The sequence below is a fragment of the Rhagoletis pomonella genome, unplaced genomic scaffold, assembly GCF_013731165.1.
Source record: "Rhagoletis pomonella isolate Grant_MI unplaced genomic scaffold, Rhpom_1.0 Rhpom_scaffold_00003, whole genome shotgun sequence".
Taxonomy (NCBI): Eukaryota; Metazoa; Arthropoda; class Insecta; order Diptera; family Tephritidae; genus Rhagoletis; species Rhagoletis pomonella.
In genome coordinates, this window is record NW_023458557.1 from 6307234 (window position 1) to 6315163 (window position 7930).

Consider the following 7930-nt stretch of genomic DNA (forward strand, 5'->3'; position numbering starts at 1 on the left):
ACAAAACGTAGCCCAGGAATTCCAATCGTTTACAACAAAAATTCGATTTGGATGTTGAGATGGTTAAGCCGGCCCCAGCTAGACGTTTTGCAACAATAGCCAATATCTTAACGTGTTCTTCAAACGTCGAAGTGCAAATTATAAAATCATCCACATATGCGAATGCATGTGGAACCAAATCACGGAAAATTTTATCAATGAGAATGGCTAATGTGGCGGGTGAATTTCTCAACCCCCCAAGCATAAAGTCTGTTACGGAATGCAAAAGCGGTTTTCAGTTGACTCGATTTTGCCAAAGGAATTTGAAAGAAAGCTTGAGGCAGATCAATACTGGTTAGGTATTTAGCTGACTTTAGTCGTGCTAAAATTTGGTTAGTATCCGTAATTGGATAGGCATTTGGAATGGTAATTTTATTCAGTTCTCTGGCGTCCAAGCACACGCGGCACGTTCCGTCTTTCTTCTTTACAGCCAGAATTGGTGACCGCCAAGGGCTTTCTTCGATGGTCATAATGATGTCACGACTACGCCTTTTATCCAATTCGGCTTGAACTTGTTCAGCCACATATGGCGATACTGGATACTGGCGTTTCATGACGGGTTTTGCATCACCCGTATCAATTACGTGTTCGATCTGATTAGTCACGTTTAAAGGACCAGACTCAGGAGTTGGATTAAAAAGTCTGAGAACGGCGTCCATCATTTGTCTTTGATCTGGGTTGAGATTATGTGGAATGCTGATGCTCGTTATTTTTGGGGTATCTAGTTCACCCTCTAAACCGAGTGTGGAAGCGTCAATTGGCTCCAGATTATTACTCATAGAAGATACCTGAGCTTGTTCTTTCCCACTCCCTGGTGGCTGGTTACAAAAATTAGTAAATTTATCCGCCGTAACCATTTCGACTTTAGCGGATGCAACTTCTTCAGTATCACCTTTGGCTGTATGTTTTAAAAATCGTTTAACTTTCTCTTGGTTTTGCACCAGTTCGAAAACGAAGGCCTCAAGGAATGTCCGTCCCATAATTGGGTGCTTCAGTGAGATAGGTACGACAAGAGTTAGCACCAGTCGGGTAAGACTACCGACCGTATATAATACATCCACTTTACCAATGGCCTTAAATGGAATCGAATTATCGGCAAGACCAATGGAGGTTTTGGTAGGTTGCAACTGCCCCCATCTGTACTTCTCATAAAATGTTTGTGAAATCACTGTGACTTCGGCTCCACCATCGAGTAAAACCGTATGAGAATGGTTGTTAACCATAACCGTGAGATAATCGCGACAATCGTTCGGAATGTTATATGTCAATCATTTCTCTGAGAGGTAGGTCTGAGGTAGGTTTGGTAATTGGTAGTGTTCGTTCAGAACATTTAGTTGATGGTTCTTTGCCATCCCTTTGAATTTGATTTGATTCATTAAGAATCAGAGTAGAATTATTATTGGAATTCGAGACTGAAGATTTGTCGATTTGTAGAGGGACTTCGGTAGAGTGCGGATTGTTAGAGACAGTGGATTTAGATAAAGTTGTGGACTCTGAGTACGATGGACCACTATTCCCAATCGACTCCCTTACGCGTTTTTTTGAACACGAGCATTGATCGGACGTAACCCTTGGTCGTGTACATTTGTAGCAGATCACCCTATTCGGTTGGGTTTGACACTTTTTGAAGTGATGGCCCCACACGAGACATTTGGCACATCGTACATTTTCGTCGCCCTCAACAACGAAAAATGGGTCGACGATAGTTCCTACCTTCGTATCATTCTCCTCTGGATTTTTGTCATTATTATAATCCTCGACTGGTTTCGAATACCTATGTTTCTGAGATGCTTTAATTGGTTTCTTTTGCTTGTTCAAGTATGCACATTCCCTGTCATCGGAGTCGGACCCAGGAAAGGAAGCGGTATATTCCGAATGTGAAGAATCATCCGGTGGATCATGTATTGCCGAAATTTCCCGTGGCACTGATCGCTGTCTATCCGAACGGGTTCTTTCCGGACGGGGTGTGGCAACAATGCACGAATGTGGTGCAATTCGCTGAGCGAACTCACGCAATTGCTACAACGTGTGGACTTGTCGAGTGTGGTCGAGTTCACGCAGATGATCGGATAAGGTACCAATGATGATATCGAGGTGGTCCCGTTCATCCAGACCACAGGAATTACCCTGCATTTGGAATGTCAAGTCATCGATTTGTTTCAGCAGTGTTTGCGAACGTGGGTCGAATTTAATCTGTGCATATGACATTATTACTTGGGCCCGAGTATGTTTGTTGAGAAGTTTCGTGCAAAAGTGTTGATAATCTCTGAAGTTCCTCAGTTCGGTGAAGTACCATTGTCGAGCGGCCCCCGTGAGTGTGGGAACCAAACGCGTAACCAATTCGTGGTCGGGTACTCCAATCTTATATCGAAATGAGCCAATAATAGCCAAATAATCTTCAACCGATAGAAATTTTTCGTTCACGTGAACGCCATCGAATTGAGCACGTCCCATCCATGATGGTAAGCCTCTGAATTTCCTATCCATTGCATCCGCTTGGGCAGATTCGTCGAATATAGTGGCTTGATTTGGTCGTGATTGTGGTGGACCGGATAGCGAATAATTCGGATATAAATGAGATGGTTGATTAATTGGTTGTTGGATATGTGACGTTCTAAGACCACGGTAGGTAGTGATCGTTTGAGTTTGTAAGGTTGAAGGACCACCCAAAGAACCATGCGGAGGATCCACCGAGGCTGGTATCCAGGTATGATTCCAGGTCGTTGGCATGGTTTGGTTCATATCACGAACGTCAGGAATTTGTGTCTGCAACTGAATCCGATCACGGATCATTTGCTGTTGCATCTGTGTTTGCGCTCTCAGCAACTCAGGCACCATTACAGACAGTTGGTGTAATGACCGTGTTGGTTCCGTTCCGCCTGACACTGAACTGAGAACGGCTGGTTGAGCATTTGAATTAACCGTACTGGTGGTCGGGGTATACGTGGTTCAGTTGCCTGAACCGAAGTCAGTGTATTCTGGTTTGGAATCGAAGCTGGTGTGGTCAAGGGTAAATATTGTGATGGAACAGTATTTTGAGTTGAACTCATCGCTCCCCGTTCGTTCTCAAAACCATGGAAGGTCGAGTTCAAACTTAATTGGGGATCGCACGTCGGGATTCCCGTATTCGGTGAAGACATCCGAAGCTCACGAATCTTCGACTGAAATTTTCCGATCGGATCTGCCTGGCGTGACGCCGACTCGGGTTTTAACTTCAACCGAGCGGTTCGATAACAATATGCTCTCTCACATATTTCCAACTCATTCATTTGGTGTATGGCATGGGATTTTATCAACCATGGTTGGCCAACGTAAGCAGATATTTTACCAATGACGGCGGCTATTTCGGTGTCGGTCCATTGAACCGGCGCTGGATATAGGTTATATATCTCCCCTTCGATCTGTCGCTGTTCGTCTGTCAAATAAGTTGCATCGGGAATGGGAAACAATTCCATGTTCAAAGACTCAGATACCAAGTTGTAAATTCCGATTATTAAAAAGATTCTGCCAACGGTAGACATAAAGTCCGTACTATTAAAGTCTATGTTATAAGATGATGGTACTCGATTTAAAATCAGTACAGTATTTACTTCAGTTTATTATTTATTATTAGTATTATTTTATTCTATGAGTATGTCGTTTTGAATATCCACTTTCAAAAATAATGCCGCATAAATCGATCACTATTTGAATATTGCTTCAAATCTAATTAGTTTAACAAAAAATTCACGCTCAATTGGTTGTATATCTCATGTTATTTTCGGTCCAAAATTTTGTATAATATTATACCGAACGTGGGCTCAGAATGGCGTTTAACGCACTAGCTCGAATCTTTTTATGGACCCAGTTGTCCTTCGGTCCCCTCTGTCGCCAACAAGGTACGCAACAAAGATCAAGACTATCCACCCCCGAATTTACCGGAAGACCAAATCAGACTGAGAATATTCAACCAGTTTGAGAATGTTAAACGAGATTAATTTGATACGAGTTTAAAATTTTATTGGGAATGAATACCCAAAGAAATTACAAAAAAAAATAAAGAAAAATTAATAGTTTGGTTCAATTAATATTGACCGTGTTATCGGTTACGTTGCTTAAACTTATACCGAAAGACGAAATGAAAAATTATTGGTTCAAAAATCTTGACCGTCGATGTGTGGTGTTACTTGATTAAAAAATTCAATTAACTGGCTTTTCAAAATTGGCGAACTGAACTGAATGAGAATGGTTGTGACTGCTGATCAATGGTGTTCGCATCGCAGATCGATCACCATTCACCCCCGCGGAAATAAATAATCAAAATATCCAAAAAATTTTGATTGAAAACGAGCTCCAATAAAAATCAATTAAATCATGCCGTGTGAAGACTGAGGACGATATTGATTTACAGTGATTATGAATTCAAAAGATAATTATTTGATTCAATCTCAATGATGATTTTTAATAGCGGAATTTCTAAAAGAAAAATTTACCAACAATCTATTAAACTCGAATATGTGTGGTTCACCGACGTACAATTTTGTGACCAACAAAATGAGAAAAACGACTAAAAGATTTTAATTTTTCTTTAAATCTTATTTTATGATGTATTAAATTGATTCGATGATGAAATTGCTATATTCCCTCAGCTGAGCACACGGTTATTTTATGCCGGTCTTAAGTGTGGTTATGTTCAACGAAAACTTATTCTTCTTCACACGTTTAGTTGGGCGCCAATGATTTGCTTGACCTTGGTGTGTCGGTCCAAACAGGAATCTTTATTTACGGTTGATGGATAGCTCGTTTCCAATAGATGGTGGCAAGAAAGTGGCTGACTTACGTGTAATGATTTTGTATTACCGGCTTATGGTGACTCAATTGCTGTTAAATGAATAGTCCAGATTTGATGCTCACAACTTCTTTATTATACGCAACAACATGGCTGGTGATTTGCCGGAAGGAATGTGACGGCACCTTTTGCCTCTATTAATTTCCACTGAGGGGTGAGTATCGACTCCCCGAATGCCGCCAGCTTTTAATACAAGCTTTTAATCCACTTTAATTACTTGTTTGTAATTCCGTTCTTGCGAGGGCTGATGAGTGTGGTTCGCTCCGTGTCCAATTCCAAAAAGAAATATATTTTTCTAGCCTCGTGGTATGTGACCACCGATTCCTTTTTCTTCTGTCAGTGTGGGCGTTTTGATAGTGGCCATGTCAATTCGTGTCTATACTGATATAATGGTTCGTGTCTTGAATAACTATTGGTTACGTAGATTCATCTGGCAATCCCCCCCATTTTGAAGTTTAGCTTTGACAGTTTTGTTATGTTTACATTTCTAATAATCATTCTTGTGTCTATTATTTGGGCGAAAAAAATTATAGATCACTAACAAGTATTGTACCATTTTACAATCCTGATTAAATGCGCGAATTTTTAATGGCACTTGCCAAGGCACTTTAGTACATTTTTTTTAAGGAGGGCCTTTCAAAGTCGACAAATTATAAAAATTTTAAATTCATAGTTTAACAAATAGTCTTAATTCTAGAAACCTTGGGGCAATTATGTCATTATTTTTGACTTAGGTTCTAGAAATGTTATTTAGGGTTAAGGCTCCAACGTTTAAATGAACAAAAATAATGAAAATTTACCACATTAACCGAAAAATGATTACAGTTTGACCAAATACTAGGTCTGAAATGCCCATAATTTTCTAACTGCATGGGATAGATTATTTTTCTGATTTTTGTCATGATGGTTATAATCAATCCTGTCACCCCTATTCGGCTTGACATTGAGTTCTGGGACACCCGGTGTATTTTTTTAATTTTTTATATATTTGTGATACTTAATTTTTCCTAAAATTACTTTTCTTACACTTTTTATTCAAAATTTGTCATAAGATGTTACTTCTCTTTCCTTTTTTGCTGCAAAAGTTTGTTTTTCCCTTTCAAAAAATCTAAAAGTCCCCTATTTTCAAACAGCTCCCCAGTGGTCTGTGGAGGGAGTTGGGGTGGGGGGAGGGGGTGTGACTTCATAAAGCGGCATCCATCCTCTCTCATTTAGGGGGTGGGGGCCACGCCCCCTCGCCCTTGGCCCCCCACCCCTAAATTGTTGTACAAATAGCTAAAGACTAGTGAACCCGCAAGGCGTTAAGATGCCAAAATTGAGTTTAATATTTTAAACAGATGGCAACACTATTCACAAACCTTGATAAATATTGCAAATGTTTCAAGTAAATTCGTCCATCCCTTTTTGAACGAAGAGAGGTATCATATGGCGTGGGTTTTTCATTTCCTCAAAATTCAAACCACCGTGCACCGCTAAAAAAGGTCGTAACTTCAAAAAAATAAAACCTTAATGCACATTTAGGATGATGGTGCTGATCTAATGACCTTCACATTAAAGATCTTATGACCATAACAAAAAAATTATTAATTTATAAAAATTAACTCAATTTAATTTGTTCGGTATATTATGGGTTTATTCGAAAGAACATATATTCCGATTAGTTATGGAACCCGATTTCATCATGTTACTGTACTAGCAGTAGCACATCCTGTTAATCGAGTTCTCCAACACCTTGTTGATGGTTTCTGGCTCTATCGTAAGAAATGACCGACATACGCCTTTAAGGCCTGAATCGTTAATAGATTGTTCGCATTACATCGGTCCTTCCCGGCATGGCACAAAAAAGTCTAAGGGCGTGAAATCGCGGCTCCGAGGGGTCCAATTGACTTCATCGAGACGACTGATAACACAATTGCCGAACTTTGTCGCTCAAAATAAAAATCGAATAGCTGGCAACCCTAACAAAAAATAATTTCAAACTAAAGTTTTATTAAAACTCTTTCTTTTGCCACTCATATTTTAATATTTCATTAAAATTGGTAAAAGCTAAATAAATTAGGCTTTTAAAACAGGTGGCAACCTTCTGCGAAGCATTTTCAAACTGAAATCTTTTAAAGCTCTTTCGTCTGATACTTTGATACATAATTCAATTACCTGAAGAATTAAATTGAATTTAATTCTTTTATCACCTGGCAACTCTCCTAAACAGTTCAGATATAAATCCTTCTCAAACCCATGAACGATAAAATCACCTCTTTCAGTAATTTATTTAATTTAATAATTTATTTAAATTTAAAATTTTCAACAGCTGGCAACTCTCTTCAAACCATCAAACAAAATTTTGATGTTTAAACTGAAGATTTCTTAGCACTCTTTCGTTTAACACCCATATTTTAATACTGCATATAACTAAATTCGGTTTTTAAAGCAGGTGGCAACCGTTTTCAAAACATTTTCAAATTACTACCTTTTTAAACTCCTTTGGTCTGGACCCCTGTGGGGGAACATTTAAGTTAACAGTAAAGAAGCAAAGCTTTTAATAACCATTTCGACTGATAGCTATGGCAACTCTTTTCAAAAAGTAAAACCTCATTGCACATCTGCAACCAAGCCTTTTAATTTGACACCTCATTTTTAAAAATCGATATGATGGTATTGATTTATAAATAATCTCAACTTGATTTTTTTAAAAGGTGGCCATTCTTACCGGAAAAGTAAAAACCTACTGCACATCTACATATCAAGCCCTTTAATTTGATACCTCACTTTTGAAAATCAAACGAATGGTTCAGATCTGATGACCTGGACAAAAAGTGCTTTCGCGTATATATATATAGATAGGGTGAAATTCGACTTTTTAAACAGGTGGCAGCCCATTTGAAAAGTAGTTTCGCGCTAAGATATTCTTAAATATTCTTCGTCCAACATTGCGATACATATTTTAATCAACTGATGAATTAAGTTGAATTTTATTAAGTAAACATGTTGCAACTCCGCTAAATATAATAATAATAATAATAATAATAATAATAATAATAATAATAATAATAATAATAATAATAA